A 17554-nucleotide genomic window follows, 5' to 3' on the forward strand; every position below is an offset into this window, starting at 1 on the left:
GCTCAGATAAACCAAGTGTTTTTGTGTCTCTACTCACAGCATAAAGAGGGGTCGCCTAGTGACACCATGGCCGACCCCAAAAATGAAGTTTAGGTTTTGACTTGCATCGTGCCGCGACGTTAAATAAGGTGCTTCTTGGGAGGCAACTCAAGGTTTTATCACTTTAAATTGTTATTTTATAATAATGGTGTGTTGATTGTGTAGGTTAAAGTGTGGGAAATGTTTGAAAAGTGCAGATTCGCGAGCTAAACTCTAGTCGGGGAAAAGCCGAAGAGGTCGGCGACCCCGACCTAGACCGCCGTTAGTCTCAAGACAACTTTAAGGTAGAGTCTATAAAATTTGGCGAGCCCAAGAAATTATTGGCAATTCGCCGATCAAGTCGGTGATCTCGATCTTGTCCGCCGTTTGGACCCCCAAATTAATTGAGGGTCCTGTAAAATGCGGCGAGGTAAGTGACCACTCGGCGTGTTGCCGAGTGGGTTAGCTATCAAGACTAACGTCCCCGAATGGGCAAGAACTGGATGGTTTATTAAAGGGCCATAGGTTTAAATTTCAAACTCTTTCATTTTCCCTCATTTTTCATCTTTCCTAACTCGCACCTATTTAGTAGTTTTGATATTTCCGAACTCTATAAGTATTTTAGTTGATCAATTGGTGCTTGGATTTGGATTACATTGCCACCTAGTTGTTCATCTTATTTTTATCGGCATTTAAGGTTGGTTTTTCGAATTCAACATTTATTTTTAGTAATTTATACTCTTATGCAAGCAATATTATGTTGTTGATGTGTGCTGGGCCTCTCTGATAGGATTAGATTGTTTAAATGACTGATTTGAATTATTAATCTTGCCCGTAATGCTTATAGTGTCGATTTCACGTGTTCTTAGGCGTTGAAATTGGTTTAATCTTGTGGGGCTGTGCTTGCATGTCATTCGGTTTATTTGGGTGAAGTCTGAGTAGCTTGTATTCATGTCAAACGACAAAATTTGCGTAATGATAGAGCGGTAACACCTTTCTTAAGGGAAAATGTCGTCAAATGACAAAATTTGGTGAAATCGGGTGAAGTCTGAGTATCCCGGTGTAATGGGTACTATGGATCTAGTCTTAATTTAACTAGTGCATGTTTTGATTTTGTTTTCGTGGGTTGCGGGGTTGAATTCGAGAAGTTGGGTAGAAAGTAGGCACGTAGGGTCATTTGGCGAGCTGGGTCTAGCTCGCCGAACCACTCAGCGGTTCACCGAAGTTCCCCATCTCGCCACTAATTTCATGCTTTAATTGATATTTGACTCTATAACTTTCAGCGAGAGGCCTAAGGTCGCTGAAGGAACTTGGCGACTCACCGAAAGATTTCTTAATCGCTTTTTGTCTGCACCCCAAAACCATTTTTGCACTGTAACTTTCGGCGAGCTGAACCTTTCTCGACGAAAGGCCTTTCCCATCGCCGAATTGTGACAACTTTTGAGCCAATCCTTTCGACAAGCCCGATCCATCTCGCCAAAGTGATTCGGCGACTCGCCGATTGGTTCGGCGAGTCTTTCTGCAACTGTGGTTCTATAAATTTGATCAAGTTATTTTTAACTTTTTCTTGATGTGTTGCACGTATGGTGAGGACAAACATAGAGATGCCATTCGGTAAAAGAACACGTGGTAGCACAATCAACGAAAGGGGATCGAATCCTTCAAGAAGAAGAAGGAAAGAACCTCCTCCAGGTGAAAAAGGAAGAGGAAAGAGACCTAGGTCTGACAGGGCTACTACTGGCTCCCTGGCTGCTCTATCTGAGCCTGTTGATTACCAACCTCTATAGTCCCGACGGTTTGAGCTCCGAGCTAGATCTCACCCCACATCTACAGAGTCCCTACTGCTTCCACACCAGCTGAATCAGTGCCAACTTCGGCACCTCCTGTGGCTCCTGTGCCACAAGTTGTTCCTCCACCTAGACTCCTCAAAAAGTTGAAAGGAGATGGTTTGCGAACCATCCTCGAGGAGAAGCTGCTATGTACAAAGGGTTTGCAGCGCAAGCACTCCGGTGTAGTGGAGTTATTACAATCGCACCAGTTCTAGATTTTCACCAGGCCCCAAGGTACGTATATTCCTTCATGGGTATGTGAGTTCTACACAACATATAGTGAACTAGTGCCGAATAGCAAAAAGAAGGCCAACAAGTTCAGACCGGTTAAGTCGGTCACTGTTTGAGGTGTAGAAGTGAGTTGAAGTGAGGAGTACATTAATGATGTGTTAGATAGGCCTCCAGGGACTGCACTCTCATATGATGGTTTGCCTACGATACAAACTGTGGAAGATCTAAAGGGTTGGCTTGCCCCTCTTATTTCTGATACCACTCCTAGGTGGATTGAGGTGGGAGTCGAGATCGATAAGAAAGATTTGAATATAGTTGGCCGTTATTGGTTCAGATTCCTCAGTAGTTCACTTATGCCTTCACAGAATGAATCTATCCTCTGACATTCAAAAGCAGCCTGCTTGGGGTTTATCTTATCGAAGAGGCGGCTCAACTTGGGACTTATCATAGAGAAGGAGATGGCCATGAGATCCAAGTAGAGGGAAACCTCTTTGCCCTTCCCAGTACTGATCACAGAGTTGTGCCGGTGTGCTGGAGTGCCCCAGGATGCTGCTAGAGATATTTATATTACCCCGTACTCCTCCACTGACATCCAGTGCATTGAGGCAGAGTATACTAGAGAGGAGGCTGACAGGAGTAGGGCAACTCCAATGGATACATCCCCGGAGGTGAACGTTGATTCGATACCTATAGAGGCGTCTTTGCCTACTCCGACCTCCGGTTCTTCAGGTACTCCTGTCCCTCCTTCCTCGTGTTCATAGGGTCAAGGCAGACCAAGATTACTCAGGCGATGATCCTGAAGATGGGGCATCTGGCTTATTCAACTGACGTGAGGGTGACTCGATTAGAGAAATTTGTCCCCTTGATGATTGAGGATGCTATTCTGCTTCACAACCCCCTAGACCTACTGTTGCTTCTTTTTCCCGGACTCCGATCACCCAGGCTTCATTACTCCGGATCGGGTAACTTGCCCACTCTGCTGATCGTCGAGCTGCCAGACTCGAGGCCTCCATTCCGGGCATAATTCAGAATCCGCTGGCTGATGCTGTGACAACATTGAGCACTGCCATTGATGCCCTTGCGGCAAGGATAGTTGTGTGTGAGCATGGACAAGGGGCCACCAAAGAGGTGACGACCGCTATAGCTGTGTTACGGAGGGATGTGGATCAGCTGAAGTCCATCGATATGTCCCCAATTTTCAGGACGGTGGAGATCCCAGATGTACCAGAGGTGCCTCCGACTACCACCGGAGATGAGGGTAGACTTGAGGAAGCAATTAATCCTGAGTATGAGGTGGAGACTGATGAGGAGATGCTTGAAGTGGCTGAGGAAGCTTCATATGATGGCCTTACATAGACTTTGAGAGGCCATGGTAGATGTTGTTGTGCATGCTTCTTTAGCTGATACTACCCTGGCTACCCCTAGTGCTACTGTTGTTCCTTCTGAGGTGACCCCGGGTACTGCGGCCCGAGACCAGACTGATGCACCGGACACCGATGCCCAAATAGATGGAGCGACTGCGTAGACATGATCCAGTCTTTACGTCCCTCAATATCTTTATTTCTTTTTATTTTTGGATATTTTTAGCATGTTTGCATTTGTCGACAAATGCTTTTATTTGTGGTGGGGTGAGGCTCACCTTTTGTGTGACATTCGTAATTCTTCCTTTGTTTATACATTTGTGTTTTTGATCTAAATTTGTGTTATACACTACTTTTTGCGGATGTGTGAGCTTGTGGCTACGTGTTTTCAATTATAAATGATTTTTGACCCTTCCGAAACTTTTTTGCCTCCTCTTGTTTGTATTGAAAGTGGCTGTTATTGTGCAAATTTGAGTATCGGTTTTGATTAATATCGATGACTTGAATAGTGCTTATAATCGAACAAAAATGAATGTGCGGCTACGATGAGGCCAAATAAAGTTGCATAGCCAATATGTGAACTTTCTGCATTTCGTTGTGACTAGCCAAGTATCGAATTAAATCTCTTGTGATGAACATTGCACACTAGAGAAAGTGTGTAGTCTTGTTTGACTTAGGTGTCAATGCCTTGTATGATGAGCTTACCGTGAACCATGTGTAATGACACCGAGAATTTGCCGCGTTGGTCCGGCTGACTAAGTGATGTGAACTCTTGATATGATCTTAGGCAATTTTAAAGAGTGTGAACAATTTGACATTTTACCTCTTTTTATGGCCTACCTTGTGAGTGTGTGAACCCCTTTTGAGCACCCTTTGAGCCTTGACCTTTTCTTGGAAGAAACTTGATAACATTGTGACCTTTGATTGATCCATTACCCATAATTCTCATGATTTGTGGTTTATTTAAAAAGTAAAACTTAGGCCAAAAGCCTATGTTCGGGGTGTGGTGAAAAGAGAAGGCAAATCAAGACGTGCAAGAAAGTCCCCCTTTACCCATGTTTTGAGAAAAATGGAACCCCTCCGTACCAAAAAGAGAGAAGAAAAGAATGAAAAAGAAAAAGAATGAAAAATTTGTGGAATAAAGTTGCGAAAATACAAAAAGAAATGGGGATTTTCAGCAGTCCATGGAAAGTGAATAATGGGATGACTTGTAAGCACAAATGTAAAATTATGAAGAAAAGGAAAGAAAGTGATGTTCACACGACGTTTCATGAGGACTATAGCCAATGAGCCTAAATGACTATACCTTGGCATTGAGCCCCTTACAAGCCTTGAAATGACCTTTTCGATCTGAGCTGAAACAAATGTTTGTTGGAAAATACGGGCCAACCTATGGGTGAAATAATACATTGTGTTTATCTTTGTTAATGTGAGTGTTGATCTTGATTTCAGAACTTTAAATGATTGAACCATTGAGTGAATATGGAATCATTCTTTGTGTGAGGGCAATTGAATACCTTTGTTGTACTTGAACTTGCATTTGAAGCAAGTATAGTGAGCTTGAGATTCTTTGGTAATGGTGAGTCACAACTTGAATCTTTGAGTGCACAATTGATTCTTGCACGAGTAAGTTGAGTCTTTTTATGTGCATTAATGGTTGAGTCTTGTGTAGCACTGTTTGAGATATCCTTTTTGAACTGATGAACTTGAGTTTTACTTGAGGACAAGCAAAAGTTTAAGTTGAGGTGTTGATGAGTCCACGATTTGGACTCTTTTAGGGCTTTATTTTGATATATTTAGTGCCCCCTCAAATGCATATTTTGTCTCAATAACTGATGAAAATCTTTGAGTTTCAGGTATTTGGAGTTAGAGACTAAGCATGGACACTATTGGGCAGAAATGAACAAGGCAGCTGAAAAGAACGAAGAAAGGACAGCTTGAGGATCGCCTAAACCATTAGGCGAGTCGCCAAATGGCTATGGTCTCACCTAATGTTCCAGTGTGCCAAGCTCTGAGGGAGAAAATCGAGTCGGCGACATAAAGGAGCAGTCGGCGAGTTACCAAACGATTTTGCGATGTAGTACTCCATCACCTAACGTTATAGAACTTGAATTTGCTGAAGGCCAATGCACAAAGGTGATGAACCAAACCAAAGGGTGGATCGCCGAGTGGATCGATGATCCCGACTAACTGCGCCAAGTGGTCCTTCGCAGCACACGTTTTGACAATAATAAATACTTGTTTAAATTTTTAGCTTAGTATGAGATTTTGTATGCAATCAGTATCGAATTTTAGAATATCAAACATTATTTTCAGTTTTTAGAACTTAGAGTTTTGGAGACTTTGTTCCTTACTTTGAAGATTTCGATTTCTAAGCAATTGGAAGTGGGTATTGAAGTTTCTTCATCTTAGACGTGTGTAAAAACAATATCTATCATACCCATTTGATGGAAACACTTTCCGATATCTATTTCTATCTCTTTACCATGTCTGGCTAAAACCCCAATTCTTGGGGTGTGATTATGTGAATATGAGTTTGAATTTACTGCTGGGTATTGCTGATAGATAGTTAATTTGCTGTTTAAAGGTGATTTCGTTCAGTAGTTGTGTTTCAATTTAATGGGGTTGTAGTTGCAAATACAATTTTATCTTCGTATTTTTGACTTGCTCGAGAGAGAGGTTTTAAAACCAAAACTACTGAATCGATAGTCGGTGGTTATTGGGTTGTCGTGGGTTAACCTTGAGAGAGTGAATCCTAAACCCTCTCACACACATTCAGCTCGAGAGAGTGAATGGACTAAGGTGAAGGCTGTGCTTCATTGCCGCTTATAGGTGTTCGAGATAAACCGATTTGATTCGGGGTAAATTGTTCCAGAGAAAATTTACCCCCACTAAAGTCTAGCTTAGTTACCAATTTACAACGATTTACTATCAATAGCATTTACTCGGTTGTTTATTTTAGCCCATATTCCTATCATATCCCAAGAATCCCGTCTCCGTATTCATATTTCTATATTATTTTCTGCTTCTAGTTAATAATTGACTACAAAAACCCCTTTGATAATTGACACTTGTGTCACCCTTTAATTTGTTATGTTTTTCGTCGTATAAGTCTTTAGCTATAATTGACTTGAGCGAAGTTCTTGCTTTTCTCTTAATTCCCGATTACAAACCGTTCCCTTGGGACTCGACCCCAACTCACTAGTTGGGTTATAGTACTATTAAACGACCGTGGATGCTTAGTATTGGATGAAGCGCCCAGATACGTTAAATTAGATACCCCATTTGTTTTACTTCTTTCACACACATTATTTCCCCAGTTTTTCTCTTTTTTAGTCTTTTTCCATATTCATATTTTTTGTTTCTTTCTTTTCTCTTTTTTTTTTACAAGGAGGGGTTCCATCTTTTTCATAACAATCCATAAATCACGGGGAATTTTTCACACATTTTGACTTTCTTCCTTTTTCATCACACCCCCAACTTATGCTATTGGCCTAATTTGGCTATTCAGATGAATCAAAACTTCATGAAAGTTATAGGTGATGGGACAAAAGGTATCAAAGTTGTTCAAGTTTCTTCCAAGGAAAAGGATAAGCTCAAAAGGTGCCAAAAATGGTTCACACTTCTCACAAGGTGGCCACAAAGAGGTATGTTCTCAATTTGGTTCACTCTTCAAAACTTTTGCCTAAGATCATTTCAATCGCTTGCTTCAGTCAATCAATCGGACTAACGGGGCAAATTCTAGGTGTCATCAAGCACAATATTCAAGAAAAACTCACCACATAAGGCATTTGATGCAATTATCAAACAAGACTCCACACTTTGGAGCTAGAATGGAATGTTCATCACAAGAGATTTAATCGACAACCAGCTAGTCACAACAACATGCTAAAAGTTCACATATGGCCTATGTACCTCAATTTGCCTCATGGTAGCCACAAATTCATGTCATTCAATCAAGAGCACTATTCAAGTCATCGGTATTGACCACAACCGACTCTAAAATTTGCAAGAGACCAACCAAAATCAAACAAAAAAGAGGTGGTAAATTTTTTTAAATCGGTTCAAAACCAATTTCATATTAAAAACCATGGACCAAGATGGATCGTCAACCAAGCTATATATATATATATATATATATATATATAAACACAAATAAGATCCAAATACAAAGAACAAAAACCCAAACCAAACCAATATTCAGAAAGACAACACAATAGAGGTGGGTATGGAAATATCTTACCCTACCAACAAAAACAACAGTTGTCGTCAAATGCAAAGAAATAATAAATTAGTCTAAAAATAATAGAAAGAGAGGCGAGAAGTCATCCCGTCATGCTAAGCATTGGTGAAGTTTGCATATTAGAAGCTCCCACTGTCTGGGTATCAGTGCGTGGTATATCATCATCTTTGGCTTCACTGAAGCCCACCATAGAAACGTCCCTCAAAGAGGTCTGCACAACTGTGTCTATCAAGGCCGCCTCAAGGTTCCCCAAATCATCTTAGACAACCTCATCTCTAATACCTAGCTGCTCCTCATCTTTCTTTGCCTCAGATTCAATAGTATTATCATGTCGAATCTCAACAGTGGTAGTAGTCGAAGGCATCTAAGAACTAGCTAGAATATCTCTGCTCGGGACTTCGGGAATCTCCACTGTACCGAATAACATCGACAGGTCAGTGGACTTCAGCTCATCCACATCTCTACGCAGTCCAACAATATTGGCCATCAAAGCCATGACAGCCTTTGTAGCACCCTGACTCTGCTCAGCAGAGTCAACCCTCACACTAAGGGCATCCAAAGCCAACTTGTGGCCCTCAATCAACTCTCTATGCTCCCTTATATTAGCCCGTATCGAGACCAAGGCAGAAACAAGTGTCTGTTCTATCAACCCAGGCACGACGTCTTTACCTGGGAGGTATGCACATGAGAAGATTGGGTTAGATGGCCCATGTTGTATAGCAAGGACTGGGTGATAAGTGGTTGAGAAGCAGTTGGGGTGCAACAAAAGTACTAGGAGTCTCAGAAACATAAGGGCTAGATGTACCTAAGGCCCCACTAGCCTTAGGAAGCATGATTGCCTAATTCGGCAATATATCCACGTCGACCTCCGGGGAAGTATCCACCTGTGCTGCCCTCCTCTTGTCGGTCTTGTCCCACATGTACTCGGTCTCAATACGCTGCATGTCAGTAGGAGATATGGGGGTCACCTCCATATCCATTTTCTCATCTCTCGAAACATGGGTCCATTTGCAGAACTCAGGGATCAGCACCGGAATGGGAGCGAGGTCTGGCTCTTCTTGGCCCTCATGGCCATCTTCTGCTCGATCATCAACCTGTTATTCAACCTCTGTCTAGCTATTATCTAACCAAAAGAAGCAGCCTTCGGGTGTCAGAGGATGCATTCGTTCGGGGACGGCATGATGGTGCTACTAATGAACCCGAAGCAGTATCTAGCAGCAACTTTCAGGTCCTTCTTCTTTATAATGCACCTGCCTCAATCCACCTTGGGGTGACATCAGAGAGAAGGGGTGTCAGCCAACCCTTAAGATCTTCCAAAGTCTTCTTCTTGACCAAATCGATGTAATCGAGCAAGATGTCCAATGAACACACCTGAACAACATTTATATCAGAGATGCTGCAGTTAACCTTCCGGCCAGAAATAACCCCGAAGTAAACCAATTTGAAGGAACTTTCCTTATTTTTCCCTTTCAGCACCAACTCTCTGTAGGCCGAATAGAATTCTCGGACCCATGTAGGAACGTAGAGGCTCCAGGGTTTTGTGAAAACCTCAAACTTGTGGAACTTGAGAGTGCTCCATACATCCGAAAATCTGTCCACCACATAGTCGATAGACAATCTCGTCTCCTCCAAAATGGTCCTTGAACCCTCAGCATTTAATCTATTGAGTGATTGGGTAGGAGGACCCTGAGCAGGTCGTGCTTGTACCACTGTCTGTGCTGGAGCTGGAGCTGGAGGAGTAGGCATGGGAGGCACTGAGATTCTAGATGGATCATACAAAGATTTTGACCGTAGCTCCACTCTCCTAGCGTGCAATAATTGCTCATCCTGTGGCTCGGAGATGGAAACCGAAGAATTATTTTGAGAACAACCCTCACTGTTGGAGGTAGTAAGATGTGTGGCGTATACCCCCTCACTATCGGAGCTCCCCTCCACTAGTGTCAAATCAACGGGTGCCTTGCCCTTGCCTTTACCTCCCTTTGGAGGGAGTTTTGTAGCCGAGACCGAGGAAGCAGCCGCTTCCTCATTTATAGTTATCGCACGTGGTCACTTCCAGGGCGATTGATTCCTACCAGCTACTTTGGGTCTAGCCATTCCTGCAAAAAATTGTGAGAGAATGGTTGCAGGAATACTCGACGAACCGGTCTGTGAGTCGCCAAAACACGTTGGCTAGTTAAGTTGGGCTCTCAGAATGTTCTCGAACAAACATTTTCAAAAATCAAAGCTGTTCGGCTATGTACAGGACCATTCGGTAGATCGCCGACACCAATCGGCGAACTAGAAGTAGCTCACCGAAAGTTACAGAATAATTATGGAAATCAAGGGCGCTGAAGGGACTTTTGGTGAGTCGCCAAGTGAACTCGGTGAGGACAGGAATATCACCGAAAGTTACGGGACTTAAAGTATCAAAAGAGAGAAATAAAGGCCTATCAAAGGGTAGTCAGGCGCTCCACTGAACAACTCGGTGAGCTCGACACATCTTGCCGACACGGGAATTAAAATTTTTCGAACAATTGATTACAATTTCACTTAACAACAGGCAACCCAACTATCACAAGATAAATCAAACAACACTACACATGGATATAATATACAAAATAACAATTGCATTTGATTTCAACAAACTATTTATATCAGGGTTCAGAAAACCAACCTTGTATGCCGAAATTTGAAATGATAGGAAGCAATGAAATCCAATAAGTCTGCCCCGCGCAAAAGATATTAAGCAAAATGAGAACAAATATATGAGAATACGAAAAATATAGTATCGGATGTGAGAGTACGAAAGTTTAAAAGTATAAAAGTGAAGATATTTTTGAATTTAAAACCTTTTGGCCTTTTAAAACTCTTCAGTTCCTATGCCAGTGGGCTAAGTAAGTTGAGTTCGCCGACCCACTCGGCGATGAACCGAGTGGTACTTCAGCCTGCCGAGTTTTACAGAACCTCTACCAAACCAGGTGGTTCTAATGGCTGTCGAAGTCGGGCTCACCGACCTGTTCGGTGAGTCATCGACTGGACTTTTAGCTCGCCTAGTTGCCATTTCCCAAAATTTCATCTTTTCAACTTGCACATTAGACACCTGTTATTCAAAAGCAATAATAAAATCATTAAGACATGGGTTGTCTCCCAAGAAGCACCTTATTTAACATCGTGGCACGACGTGGATACGCTTTCAAGGTTCATTTTCTGGGGTTAGCCAAGGTATCACTTGGTAGATCCCATTTTGGCCTTGGGTTCAAATGAGATAAAATTTGACCCATTTGTGTTTCCAATTGTTTGATGGACACGGAATGAGAGGTCACCATTTTATTGAGTGTGGGGACGTCCTCTTTCATTTCTTTCAAGACTTTGTTCGACCCTTCCACCTTATGGAGGATGCGTACAAGTATGTCTTCTGTACGAAAGTTATTCATACCAGCCCTTTGTTCCTTTGGCTTTTCCGTTCATGGGGTGGGACGTATCTTTCCCTTTCATTCCAAGTAGCATTATGGTCACACCATTCTCTATCACAATCTCTCAATCCATCATCTCTGTTCCAACCCAGATTTCCACCCGGCCTTGGATAACTCGGACAAAACCATCCTCTTTGATTTGCAAGGAAGTTCACTTCCTCATTATATAGTGCCTCAAAGTGTGCACTATCGAGGTTAACCTCGCTAACACCAACAACATTCACCGCTCTAGTACCACTACCCATCACAGTCTTTGACGAAAAATCCAGTTGAGTCGTCATTTTACCCATATTTTGGTCCCTGTCTTGATCTTTTTCAATCTGCTATTTCATAAATGTCAAGGGTGACACATGGTCCTCTCGAGTGTACCATGCTCTATAATTTGAGTCATCCCATCAAGGATATTAGATGCTATTTCAAAAGGTTGTTTCATTATACCCCTAGGAACAAGTTGATAAGCAACACCTTTGTTCACTGAATCAAGACTCCTATAGAACTGTTGTGATAACACGTTGTTCGGCAGCCCATGAGTAGGACATTGAAGTAACAACTTCTGAAATCTCAACAACGTCTCATGTATTGGTTCACCCTTCAAACACTTGAAGCTCTGAATATTATCTCTTAAAGTCATCATCCTTGAAGGATGAAAGAACCTTACCAAGAATACCATGGTAAGTTCATCCCAAGTAGTGATAGAGTTTCTCGGTAGATCAGCTAACCACTTGGTAGCTTCTCCCATTAAAGAAAAAGAGAACAACCGAAGACATGTTGATTCTTGAGAGATATTCTTAAATGAGAATGGACCACATACGTCTACAAAATTCTGAATATGCTCATGGGGATCCTCATGAGCCAGCACTACATATAATCCTTTCATTCGCAAGAGTTGCAACATTGTGCTCGTGACATGGAAGACAACATTTCCCTCAACAAGAGGTAGACATTTCACACCAACACCACCCAATTGAATTGGGTCATTAACATCGTTCAGATTTCTGATATCATCTTGTTTTCCAATTTGGCTACCGTTACTATCGTTCACGCTCATCTCTCCATCTGTTCAAACACAGCCAACAAAAACACGAAACAAAGTAAGCCGATTCAACTACACCACAAAAAGATCACAATTCAAACTTCAACAAGAGAATTTTAGAAACCACTCCCCGACAGTGTAACAACTTGGAAATTAGTAGGTTTAACTAGAGCCTAAACGTGAGGGTTAACACCAAGGGTTAAGGGCAAGGGCCAATGATTTTGGTTGAAGGCCGTGGCTAGGGGGCCAAGGCAGCCTAAAAAGAACCTAGCCACTGCCTACCATGACCATGAGGGTCTTCACGACCTGTGGTGGCCACCACGAGCCGTGGTGCTACTTGTGGTTGGTGAGGCATTGTGCCCCAAAACTACCCAAGCCAAGGTTCCCGTTCACGAGGCACTTCACGTATCGTGGTGAAGACCACAGACTGTGGGAAGGTTCGTAGGGTTGCCTTAGACTCATGGGAGACTTGCCAAGTTGGAGGAGCTACTGGTCAAGGGACCACGGGCACCACCAGTGGCCGTGGTAGCCTTGACGGATTGTGATGGAGCTCATAAAGACCCATTAGGCTTGTGGAAGGAAAGTCTTTGATGCATTAGCCACTGCCCAAGGACCACGGGCAGGATCACGCCTTGTGGTCTTGACCACGGCTTGTGAGGTCCTTTCGTGGTGCCTAGGAGTGGGCTGCCTTAGGAGGGTCATTTTTGTAAATTCCCTTTTAATTAGTTATTTTATGGTGTCGACTTATATTGTCTTCTTTCACATATATAAATGATTTGAAGTGATTAAACACCACATTTACTCCATTATTCCAAAAAACCCAAATCAAACCAAAAGTTCATATCCCTCACAATATTTCTCTCTCTAGAAGTTCCCAAAGAAGAAGAAGAAGAAGAAGTGGAGACTAGTACTTGAAAAAGTATTTCTTCACAAATTTAGGGGAAAGTACATTAAGGTATGGTGTATTTTCATCTATGGGTAGCTTTAACCCATAGAGTCCCTTCAAAATTTGAATTCAAAGCTTCTAAATTTCCCCAAAAGTTAGGGTTTCAATCTAAATCATGGGTTCTCTTTCAAAAAGTTTTTAATGGTTGATTTATGATAAATTATGATTGAATTGATGTTTTATAGTTTATTTATGATGAAAAACTCCCAAGAACCCATGAGTTCCCCATATTGCTAAATTGTGACTTCATGATATGGGTTGATTGATTATTGAAGCATGTGAATAGAATATGTATATATTGATTTAGTTTATTGAATTATGTCATGATTAATTTCCTAAATTGTTGTAATTCTAGGTGTGTTGGTGAATTGTGATTCATGGCCATGAAGGGTAAAGTATAAATATTGATGAATAATCATGATCCTATGTATATGCTTTGTGATTTCAATGAAAGTAATGTGATCATGACTACAATGTAATTGTGTTATTATTGAAAGGTTATTCTCAATTATACACTTGTGAATGATGAGGATGTAATGTGAATGGTTTCTTCAATGTAATGTTACATCTTGAATTGGTAGGCTTAAGGAATCCTCTTCTTGTATAACTAATGTATCTTGACTTAATGAACATTGAATCGCTAGACCTAATGGTGGTAGCCATTTCATAAATGATTAATGATGTATTCTAGGCTTTGTCTTGAATCGGCAGACCTAATGATGGTAGCCCTTGCGTGATGAGTTTATGAACTATTCTAATGTTGTATCTTGGATCGGTAGGCTAATGAAACCCTTCCATGCATCATAATAATGAACCTTGGATCGCTAGGCTTATGGCACCCTTCCATAAATGATAATGATGAGCCTTGAATCGGTAGGCTTATGGCACTCTATCATGATAATTCAATGAGCTATCCTATTAAAGTACCTTGAATCAGTAGGCTTATTGTGCCCTTTCATGTGTTAAATAATGTACCTTAAATCAGTAGGCTTATGGCACCTTTTCATGTGTAATGATATTAATGTAATGAACTACTCTATGAGAATGTAGGCTTAGCACCGAGTGGATATGGTAAGATGGAAGCTCTCCCTACGTTAGGCCGGGTTTCAATGAACATCTTCCTTATCCCATAACTATGTGCCCACATAATATAGTAGCTAGTGGTTCCACCAAAGCTAAAATGTTACCGGTCCTACCTTAGGCAAGTAGACCAACCCTTTAAGGTGTGGGATAGACACCGAATTCCATGGTTTGCTCACATGGTCTATGTCGGTTAATGCTTCTTCCCATCATCTGAGATATGTGCTATGGTTACTCAAGAGGTTCTATGACGTGTGTGTGGTAGTATGGGATGCCATTCATACATTGCACGAGTAGGCATTAAGAGGGCTATGGTATGATTCTCTAAATGTCTTAATGTCTAAAGAAATGACTGTTCTCATAATGAAGCTAATGAGAATGTTTACTTAAGGGCTTAATGTAATGATGAATGCTTTACTTGGAAATGTTATTATGAGTTACTTTCCTTGTCATGATTTATGAAATGTGGATGTTCCTTATCTATGATTATTGACTAAAGATGAGAATGAAAAATGGTAAGTACATCTATGGTGGCCTCAAAGTGGTACTTAGTAAGAACGGTAGTATGGGATGACATTCCTACATTGCACAAGTATAGCTTAGGGTTACTTAAGATGATGGTTCTAATGTATTGTATTGGCTTACATGTTGAATTTAATTGTATCTTATGCCTTTTATAATAAAGTTCGTGGTGTTTCTCAAAATTTTCATATTGCATAGTTTTTAACGAGAATGTCCTTTTTAAGCATGGTTCTTGCATGTCTATCATACTTAGTACATTTTTTTGTGCTAACTCATATTTCTTCTATTTTTCTACAAAGTGTAGGTTCCGGATCTTAAGGTGATTTCTTTGGAGTAAAGCTTGGATTGACTATTATCTATGCTAGTGGCGAGTCCTCCAGATTCTAGGACATATGAGTCTTTAGTAGTTTCCTTTATTGTCACTTTTCATTTCGGACTATGTTAAAGGGCTGTGACCCTATTATTGATTCAAAGTTGTATTAGATGGCCATGTAAGAAAAAGTTAGACTTCCTCTGTTTTAAATAAATTTTTTGATTGTATGGATTCAACGTTTTATATTCCGTGCCATTTTTAATATGTCTTATGTTATGAATGCTATGAGTCTGGTGTGAGGCTTTTCGGAGTCTTGTACGCTGTGTCACGTCCGGGGTATAGGCTCGGGTCATGACAAACATGGTATCAGAGCACAAGATGTTGGGATGGTTTATAGGATTGATGTCTCACAAGCCACTTCTAGTAGTGTCTTGTTCATAGTGTGAGGCACGCCACATTTATGAATGAGAGGCTATAAGATGTAACTTCACTTGTTTTATTACACTTTAAGTCTTGCCTTAGAGTTTTAATTCTATGAAGTCCTTTTCCTAACCCTTCTCTTGTGTTTATAAGATATAAATACAATAAGGCCGAACAAAAGAAGGATGGAAGAGAAAATTATGAATGAGGGAGTTCTTCCCCAAGGTCCCTAAGGTCCTCAAGCTCCTCAAGGAAACAAAGTTCCTATTGATCCTCCGGCCATGTACAATGAGGAAGTTAGGTCGGCTCTTTTAATGATGGCTCAAGATGTAATTACTCAAGCTCATGCTTTGACGGCCCAAGCCAATAGGGGTGTTGAGACACATAATAAACCTAATGTGAGCACTATGGTCTCTACGTTGAGGGACGTTGAGAGGATGAATCTTCAGGTGTTTCTTGGTTCCAAGGTGGGAGAGGATCCCGAAGAGTTTTTGGATGAGGTTTATAAGATAGTTCATGCTATGGGGCTTACTTCTATAGAAAAAGCAGAACTAGTCGCTTATCAATTGAAGGATGTTGCCCAAGTTTGGTACACTCAATGGAAGAGTAATAGGCAGGTAGGAGCGGGTCCTATTGATTGTGAAGTGTTTAAGAAAGAATTCCTTGATGGGTTCTTTCTCCATGAGAAGAGGGAGGTTAAGATGGAAGAATTTATCAACCTTAGGTAAGGTAACATGAATGTTCAAGAGTGTTCTTCGAAATTTACCCTATTATCTAAGTATGCTCCATCTTTGGTGTCGAATTCGAGGGATCAGATGAGTAGATTTGTTATGGGTGTCTCCAACCTACTTGAGGAAGAATGCCATACGACAATGCTCCATGATGATGAATATCTCTAGGCTTATGGTGTATGCTCAACAAATTGAGGAGTCCAAACTTAAGGGAAAGAATAGGGAGATGAAGAGCGTTAGATCCGATGAGCAAGGTCAACCAAGGTTCAAAAAGAGAGCTTCTAACCATGTTTCTTCAAGAACTCCTAGGGTTAACCAAGAGAAAAGTAGTGGGTCTCCCTTTCCTAAACCTACTTTCACCAATTGTGGAGAGAAGCATTATGTGAAGTACTTAGCCGGTACAAATGGGTGCTATAGTTGTGGAAAGAGTGATCATCAAGTGAAAGATTGCCCTACTCTTGCGGTAAAAGGGAGAGAGGCCAAACAAGCTTCTCTTAGGGTCCCGGATCCTTAAGCTACAAAGAATAGTCGCTTCTATGCAGTTCGGGCTAGAGAGGACAAAGGATCCCTTCCCGATGTAGGCATTGGTAAGTTGATAATTCCTTAAAGCTGTGAATGTTTAATTAAGGTCCCTATACTATTTTGTGTTATTTTGATGTTAGCCTTAGTACGGGCTTACTTCTAAGGGGGAGTTGGTATTCTTAGAAGGCAAGGTTGTTGAGAGTTCCGATATCCTTATCTCTTCCTTCTATTCCTATTCAAGCTTGAGACCAAAGAGTTCCTTATAGGTTGTTTCATATTTTGGAGTCATGTGTGATTTCTATGTTTCCATGATCTCCTTATGTTATGCATGTTCTTGATGAATGTATATTTAATAGGACATTGAGTTTTTATGATTTATGTTCCTCATGTTGATGTGAATTTAGTATGAGTTGCCTATATGCTTCATGAGATGACTTGTTGAACATGCTTAAATGTTCTTTTGAGAGTAATTGCATAATTTTCTTCATGATGTTATGATGACAATGATTTAAGTTAGAGAAAGAAACTCCTCCAATGAAATAAGGAATGTTGAAGTTTTCATGCATAATAGGTTTGTAGATGTAGTTCCTACTTCCTTGTGTTGCATTGAGTATATTGAGATGGAGTTGATGTTTCCTCGTTTTGTGCATTGTTATGATGTTTCATGCATGATGGGCTACTAGTCTTGAGTCTTTAATTCCGAGAAATGTTTAAATGTGTCATTCGAGGACGAATGTTCCCAATGGAGGGATAATGTAACACCTTGGAAATTAGTAGGTTTAACTAGAGCCTAAACGTGAGGGTTAATGTCAAAGGTTAAGGTCAAGGGCCAAGGATTTTGGGTGAAGGCATA

The sequence above is a fragment of the Solanum tuberosum genome, unplaced genomic scaffold (genome assembly GCF_000226075.1).
Source record: "Solanum tuberosum cultivar DM 1-3 516 R44 unplaced genomic scaffold, SolTub_3.0 scf00054, whole genome shotgun sequence".
Classification (NCBI taxonomy): Eukaryota; Viridiplantae; Streptophyta; class Magnoliopsida; order Solanales; family Solanaceae; genus Solanum; species Solanum tuberosum.